The following is an 8396-nucleotide window of genomic DNA, read 5'->3' as shown; positions in this document are numbered from 1 at the left end:
CATTCAAACAGTTTTAGAAACGTTACGGTGTTTTCTATCAAAAGCCAATAATTATATGCATATTCTAGTTACTGGGCAGGAGTAGTAACCAGATTAAATCGGGTACGTTTTTTATCCGGCCGTGTCAATACTGCCCCCTAGCCCTAACAGGTTAACCAGCACAACAGTTTTCAGCTGTGCTAACATAATTGCAAAGGTTTTTTAATGATCAATTAGCCTTTTTAAATTATAAACTTGGATTAGCTAACACAACGTGCCATTGGAACACAGGAGTGATGGTTGCTGATAATGGGCCTCTGTACGCCTATGTAGATATTCCACAAAAAAAATCTGTCATTTCCAGCTACAATAGTCATTTACAACATTAATGTCTACACTGTATTTCTGATCAATTTGATGTTATTTTAAAGGACAAAAAAAACAAGGACATTTCTAAGTGACCCCAATCTTTTGAACGTTAGTGTGTGTTTACGGTCCAATAACATATTTAAAATCATCCATCTACCTTGAGGATCTGTTTGGACAATTTGCACATTTGAATCAAAATCACTGTTAATTAATATCATCACCCCTTCTGACTTACTTTGCCCATGGGAGAAATATATTTTGCCCCTCAGTCCTTTTTCCACAAAACTTCATCTAAAATTGTTTAATGAGTTTCCAGTGAACAGTAGATATTATATTCCTTCTCTTTTAGCCAGGTAAATACTGATCATCTTTTGTAATTATCTGCTAAGCCATTACAATTATAACTGGCTATACGTATTTCACCAATTACCATAATGAGACACAAGTTTCAATTCTATTTATCATAATATATGTTTGTAAACGTACAATTAAAAAGTAACATGACAATTGAGTGTCTGCATAGCTGTACCATGATATTTGCAATGCTACTAAGTAAAGCACCATTTGGTCCCCACTATTCCACCTTCTAAAAACCCTCCACATTTTCCCAGTCATGTGAAAACCATAAATTAGGGCATAATTAATTTATTTCAATTTACTGATTTCTTTATATGAACTGTAAGTCAGTCAAATCTTAGAAATGGTTGCATGTTGCGTTTATATGTTTTTTATATAATTGTTTCTTATCCAATTTGCTTTGCAGTAACAAGGGGAATCACTCATTTGTTAGATGCAACGGGGATCTAAATGTCTAAATGGTTTCTGTAGCCTGAGTCTCTTTGTCTTCCCTGCATTTCACTGACTCATAGCCGCATCTGTGTTTTAGATGGAAATATGGCTAAAGAATTTCATTAGTTGCACCCTCGTATTTCTCTCTCCCTCCCTCCCTTCGGTCCTCTCCTCTCCATCCCTCCTCACCATCTCTCCCCACACTGCAGCTCCTATTTCTACCTTGCTCTGTTCCAGCCCCCCCTCCCTCTCCATCTCCCGCTCCATCTCTTTCGCTCTCCCTCTATCTTCCTCTCTCACCCTCTATCTTCCAGCCTCTCTGAAAGCGATTGTAGGTACACCCTGTGTATGTGAGTGTGTGTGTTCGTGTGGGTTGTTGTGTGAATTGCATGTGCCTGTGTATACAACGCTGGCACCTTTATAAAGTGCTCCAGATTTGGATATCTGAAACCTCCCAGCTTCCTCTGCTTCTCTCAGCCATCTCCTTCTGCATATTTCCCACGTTTTTAAGAATCAGATTTTTTCCCGTCGGCATTTCCTTCAATGGCATCCTCAATCCTTTCCCCGGCATCTTGGATTTAATAAGTGGCCCTGTGGAATGAACCAGCCATTTTTGGAATTATCTTCACAGTTCTGGTAAGAGCTTACTTTTCATAACATATTGACAGATGCAAGCAGAGCATATCATGGGATACAGGGCTGATAAATGTACCGAAACAATATCTCAATTTAGGACAGGGAGAGAGAGGAAGATGGAGAAGGAGAAAAAGAGGTAGGGCTAAAGAGGGGGAGAGGACTAGGGAAAATCTGTGTTGCTACAGTGGTGTGATTCATTCTGTTAGGGCTGGGTAAAAAAATGCTACCCCGAGAGTTGCTATCTGATATCGATCTTGTGTTATTTTCAGCCCCAGTCCCTCCGAGAGAACTTTACATGCTCTGCCTGTCAAGGGCAGCATTAGTTGTGCGATAAGTAGCAGGTAGCTGTTTTGCAATGTTGTTAAATTAATTCTCATTTAGGTAGCATCAGTGGTTGCTGTAAAAATATGCATTATGTTTATAGTGTGTTTATGCGTACGTGTGCATATGTGTTTGCACAAGCACACTTGGACGTGTGCATGTGTTTGCGTGTTTGGTTTCTCTCTCAAGGTGTGGTAGTGATATTTATTGCCTAGACATTTGGCTTGTAACAAAGTTATCCTTCTTCCTATGGACCCCTGCTGAGGTGGCAGATATACCAGCTGTCGTCTATCTTTGATTTGTCTGCTCTCCAGACGGTGATGCTTGACAGGTGCTTTGACCTCACAAAAGATTAGCATGGCCAGCATCTTGGGCTACCATAGGCTATAGGCTATTGTCTGTCCGTGTTAGCATACCACAGCAGATACTGTAGTAATTATGCATTTTTTAATGGTATTATGTTGTTTATTGAAAATCTGATTCAAAATATAGACCTATTAAGCCACTGATTCTGCAGATGACTCACAATGAAATGTAGTTTTTAGGTTAATGGTATTGGGAAATTGAATATTTCTTGCCAGGGAATACATTCTGTTCAGCTAGAGAGAATGAGATCGAAGGTATAGAACAGCACATTTTACTGATGCTATTGTTGCAAAAAGAGTGAAAACATGCTGATTGAATGGCTTTTAGGCAGACCTACATCTTTGGTGGCATAGATTTTGTTGGGGGTCACCTTACAGTACACATACATCCCTGCCGTCAAAAAAAAAACAAGTTAGAGATTGATAGAGGAGGCCTTGCATATAGTGAAAACCTGACTGGTTTTCCTGTAAAGAACATCAATATTTATCACATTTCCCATTTCAGGGGAGAAACCACAATAACACACTGTAGGCTGGAAAAACAATAAAAGATCAATCATATTACCTTGCCCTGGGCAGAGTTAGTTTCCATCCCTATTTTATTTCAGATATTTTATCTGCACTCAGGCGAGGTTGGTTGGGTTGCATATTGAAAGTACAAATGGCCACATGCCCTGTATTTTCTCTTCAGACATACGACTGAATCCCTTAGCTATTCTTCGTAAAAAGCAGAATGTCATTCACATCCTTAAATATCTTGTTACTTTCAACTCTTTCGTTGGAGGAAGTGAAGATGTTCAGGCCAATGCATGGTATAGCACCAATATGGTCTCATTAGAATGTGTAAAAATAATGACATTTAACCAGCTTAGTTACTGTATGTTACCGATTAAGTACAATGGTAGTTACAGTATATGTGACCTATGCTGACATAGGTAACATCCCTGCCTTATAAATCCAACTAATTATATAGTAGTGATTGATATTCCCAAGCAGTACTTTGAGCTTTCACACCCACATCTATGGGCATAGAAATGTCACCTGTGCGATTACAGTTGCACATTTTAAAATACTTTTTGTCTCCACACCTTGCTATTGGATATTGAACATTGCAGAACCACTTTTATTTAGTAAATTTAAGTTTACAATTTTTATTTTAAAAAATAAAGACAAATGGTATGTACAAAATTGTGACTCGTTTCAGGAAACTAGGCTCATGTCACTACTTCACAGGAAAGGCATTCGAACGTGAACTTTAAAAATAAAATCTAAATGTGTTTTCTTTAGGCAGAAATACTTTCTGGAACGTGAACTTTCATGTGCCTTAATAACAAACTTATAAGCTATCTACGAATACAATTGTAAAATTACAAGGCTAGCTGGTTTAGCCATGTAGCACGCTTCTGTCTATAACATGAGCTGTTCAATATGTGTAGGTAATCATTTCTAATGTACCTTTTTTGAAAGATATCACATAGTATATCTGCAAAAGTGTTCTCCACTTTCTGGAGGACCGAGTTTTGAAATCAGTGGAATGCCTGGTGGAATTAGAGTCTGATAGCTAAGGAGATGGCAACAATGCAGGCTTTTGATTGCAAATATGCAGAGGGAGTCAAAAAGAGTACACAGAGAAGGCTGTTGTATAAAACACCCGCCTCCGGATTACATCTTCAAACTAAGGGCAACCATGGCATCCATGACAGAGGGAGATGCGTCCAACCATGTATACGGGTAAGAGAGTCTAACTAGCTATATTTTCAGATATTATGCAATTCAAATTGTGTCAGAAAATCATTTTCATTGCAAGTTAAAGCGTACTTTTAGCTAGCGAGCTAATGTTAGCTGGCTGGTTGGCTAGCTAACGTTATGAATAATATTACTACACAGATCATATACATATCTCAGAGCCATTTGCATTGCAAGTTATGGCCTAACGTTAGCTAGCTACTTAACACTGAACCTGGATGGTTAGCTATCTGCAGATTCATGCAGGGTAGTAACGTGTGAGTTGAGATTATGGTTTATTGTTTAGCTAGCTAGCTTGCAACATGTCTAAACAAAAGACTGCAAGTAGCCATTTCACTACACCTTCTGTATCCTGTGCATGTGATAGATCAACTTTGATTTTATTTGATATAGTATGTGTTTACCAGAGATGTTAATGTGAATACTACCTGCACCAAAGTCAAATTAGGATATAATGTTAGGACAACGATTCTCCGGTAGAATGCCCTGCATTTATTTAGACAATCACAACTGTAAGCTATTTTCTGTAATTGGCTCGCCATTAACTTGTAAAAAATGATATTGTTGTGAGTTTATTTTCCTGTAATAATGAAGATAAATGAGTTAATGCGAAGACATTGTCAGCCACTTAATATGGTTATTATTTGAATTGAATAGCCAGCAAACTTAACCTGTTAGGGCTAGGGGGCAGCATTTGCACGTCTGGATAAAAAAAATTTACCCGATTTAATCTGGTTACTAATCCTACCCAGTAACTAGAATATGCATATACTTATTATATATGGATAGAAAACACTCTAAAGTTTCTAAAACTGTTTGAATGGTGTCTGTGAGTATAACAGAACTCATTTGGCAGGCAAAACCCTGAGACATTTTCTGACAGGAAGTGGATACCTGATGTGTTGTATTGACTTTAAACCAATCCCATTGAAAAACACAGGGGCTGAGGAATATTTTGGCACTTCCTATTGCTTCCACTAGATGTCACCAGCCTTTACAAAGTGTTTTGAGTCTTCTGGAGGGAGATCTGACCGAACAAGAGCCATGGAACGATGATGTCCCATTAGACACCTGGCGCGCGAGTTCATGTTGGGTACCCTCGTTCCAATACGTTATAAAAGAGTATGCATTCGTCCACCTTGAATATTATTCATGTTCTGGTTAACCTCTCTAGGCTAGGCGGGACGAATTCGTCCCACCTACGTAACAGCCACGGCTGTCCTGTGGCGCGATTTTCAAAACCTTAAAAATCCTATTACTTCAATTTCTCAAACATATGACTATTTTACAGCCATTTAAAGATAAGACTCTCGTTAATCTAACCACACTGTCCGATTTCAAAAAGGCTTTACAACGAAAGCAAAACATTAGATTATGTCAGCAGAGTACCAAGCCAGAAATAATCAGACACCCATTTTTCAAGCCAGCATATAATGTCACCAAAACCCAGAAGACAGCTAAATGCAGCACTCACCTTTGATGATCTTCATCAGATGACAACCCTAGGACATTATGTTATACAATACATGCATGTTTTGTTCAATCAAGTTCATATTTATATCAAAAACCAGCTTTTTACATTAGCATGTGACGTTCAGAACTAGCATACCCCCCGCAAACTTCCGGGGAATTCGCTAACATTTTACTAAATTACTCACGATAAACGTTCACAAAAAGCATAACAATTATTTTAAGAATTATAGATACAGACCTCCTCTATGCACTCGATATGTCCGATTTTAAAATAGCTTTTTGGTGAAAGCACATTTTGCAATATTCTAAGTACATAGCCCAGGCATCACGGGCTCGCTATTTAGACACCCGGCAAGTTTAGCACTCACCATAATCATATTTACTATTATAAAAATTTCATTACCTTTTGTTGTCTTCGTCAGAATACACACCCAGGACAGCTACTTCAATAACAAATGTTGGTTTGGTCCAAAATAATCCATCGTTATATCCGAATAGCGGCGTTTTGTTCGTGCGTTCCAGACACTATCCGAAATAGTAAAGAAGTGTCACGCGCTTGGCGCAATTCGTGACAATAAAATTCTAAGTATTCCATTACCGTACTTCGAAGCAGGTCAACCACTGTTTAAAATCAATTTTTACGACATTTTTCTCGTAGAAAAGCGATAATATTCCGACAGGGAATCTCCTTTTCGGCAAACAGAGGAAAAAATCCCAAAGGCGGGGGCGGTCGGGGTCACGCGCATAAGCTAGTGTCTCTTGATGGGCCACTTGAGAAAGGCGATAATGTGTTTCAGCCTGGGGCTGGAATGACGACATTCTGTTTTTTCCCGGGCTCTGAGCGCCTATGGACGACGTGGGAAGTGTCACGTTAGAGCAGAGATCCTTAGTAAATGATAGAGATGGAAAAGAAGTTCAACAAATGGTCAGACAGGCCACTTCCTGTAAAGGAATCTCTCAGGTTTTGACCTGCCATTTGAGTACTGTTATACTCACAGACACCATTCAAACAGTTTTAGAAAATTTAGGGTGTTTTCTATCCATATGTAATAAGTATATGCATATTCTAGTTACTGAGTAGGAGTGGTAACCAGATTAAATCGGTATGTTTTTTATCCAGCCGTGTCAATGCTGCCCCCTAGCCCTAACAGGTTAAAAAAGGCCCTAATGATTTATGCTATACAACGTTTGACATGTTTGAACGAACGTAAATATATTTTTTCCCCTCGTTCATGACGAGAAGTCCGGCTGGCTTAGATCATGTGCTAACAAGACGGAGATTTTTGGACATAAATGATGAGCTTTTTTGAACAAAACTACATTCGTTATGGACCTGTGATACCTGGAAGTGACATCTGATGAAGAGAATCAAAGGTAATGGATTATTTACATAGTATTTTCGATTTTAGATCTCCCCAACATGACGTCTAGTCTGTATCGCAACGCGTATTTTTCTGGGCGCAGTGCTCAGATTATTGCAAAGTGTGATTTCCCAGTAAGGTTATTTTTAAATCTGGCAAGTTGATTGCGTTCAAGAGATGTAAATCTATAATTCTTTAAATGACAATATAATATTTTACCAATGTTTTCTAATTTTAATTATTTAATTTGTGATGCTGACTTGACTGCCGGTTATTGGAGGGAAACGATTTCCTCAACATCAATGCCATAGTAAAACGCTGTTTTTGGATATAAATATGAACTTGATAGAACTAAAAATGCATGCATTGTCTAACATAATGTCCTAGGAGTGTCATCTGATGGAGATTGTAAAAGGTTAGTGCATCATTTTAGCTGGTTTTATGGTTTTGGTGACCCTGTCTTTGACTTGACAAAACATTACACACAACTCTTGTAAATGTACTGTCCTAACATACTCTAAATTTATGCTTTCGCCGTAAAACCTTTTTGAAATCGTAAAACGTGGTTAGATTAAGGAGATGTTTATCTTTCAAAGGGTGTAAAATAGTTGTATGTTTGAAAAATTTGAATTTTGACATTTATTTGGATTCAAATTTGCCGCTCTTGAAATGCACCTGCTGTTGATGCAGTGCACCACGGGTGGCACGCTAGCGTCCCACCTAGCCCATAGAGGTTAACATTACCTAGCTGGCTAACAAGCTGGAAACTAACCAAAACATTGTTTAGAAAGTTCCTTTTAGTTGTGTGGTTTGCTAGATTGACATATACTATATTCATTTTTAAAAGGGTGTATTTATTGGGGTTAAAATACACTAGTTATGTTATTTTGGATCACGAGACTGCTGATGTCATGCAGCCTGTAGTTTTTGTGTTTATACTTTTTCATAACGACAACGACAAGTTTGATGTTGGACGACAATAGAATGTTCATGATGTCACTGAGACAACTGTCGATAGAAGTAGTATAAACCAGGCTTTAATCTTGAAATATTTGGTTGTTTAGTACATGGCCTCATATGTGAATCCTTAAAGAGATGGGTCGGGCTAAGGCTTAAGAAGGTGTGAACAATGTTGACTGGGTGTAAAGAAGAGCTCTCCAGTAGGTTTACCAAAACATTCAATGGCCATTATCTCAAAAGTGAGGTTACAAATTTATCAACTTTCAAAGTAGAATTACTTTCCCATTGTTCCACAACTGTAGCGTATTGTAAGTCGCTCTGGATAAGAGCGTCTGCTAAATGACTTAAATGTAAATGTAATGTATGGTACACCATTTTGTAGCTCTGAGTCTCTACT

General features: G+C 38.3%; 1 protein-coding gene across 1 annotated transcript in view; it reads left to right on the top strand.

Moving 5' to 3' along the window:
* The first annotated feature begins 1449 nt into the window (after window positions 1–1449).
* The window catches only part of lingo1a (leucine rich repeat and Ig domain containing 1a), a 323927-nt gene continuing 316980 nt past the window's right edge, over window positions 1450–8396 (top strand). Inside the window, exon 1 of the mRNA XM_014124063.3 lies at window positions 1450–1773. The gene's annotated coding sequence lies outside the window, so the exon portion shown is untranslated. The remainder of the gene's footprint in view (window positions 1774–8396) is intronic.

This window comes from Salmo salar, chromosome 10 (assembly GCF_965601325.2).
Source record: "Salmo salar chromosome 10, fSalSal1, whole genome shotgun sequence".
Taxonomy (NCBI): Eukaryota; Metazoa; Chordata; class Actinopteri; order Salmoniformes; family Salmonidae; genus Salmo; species Salmo salar.
This window is presented reverse-complemented; position numbering and strand designations above follow the sequence as displayed.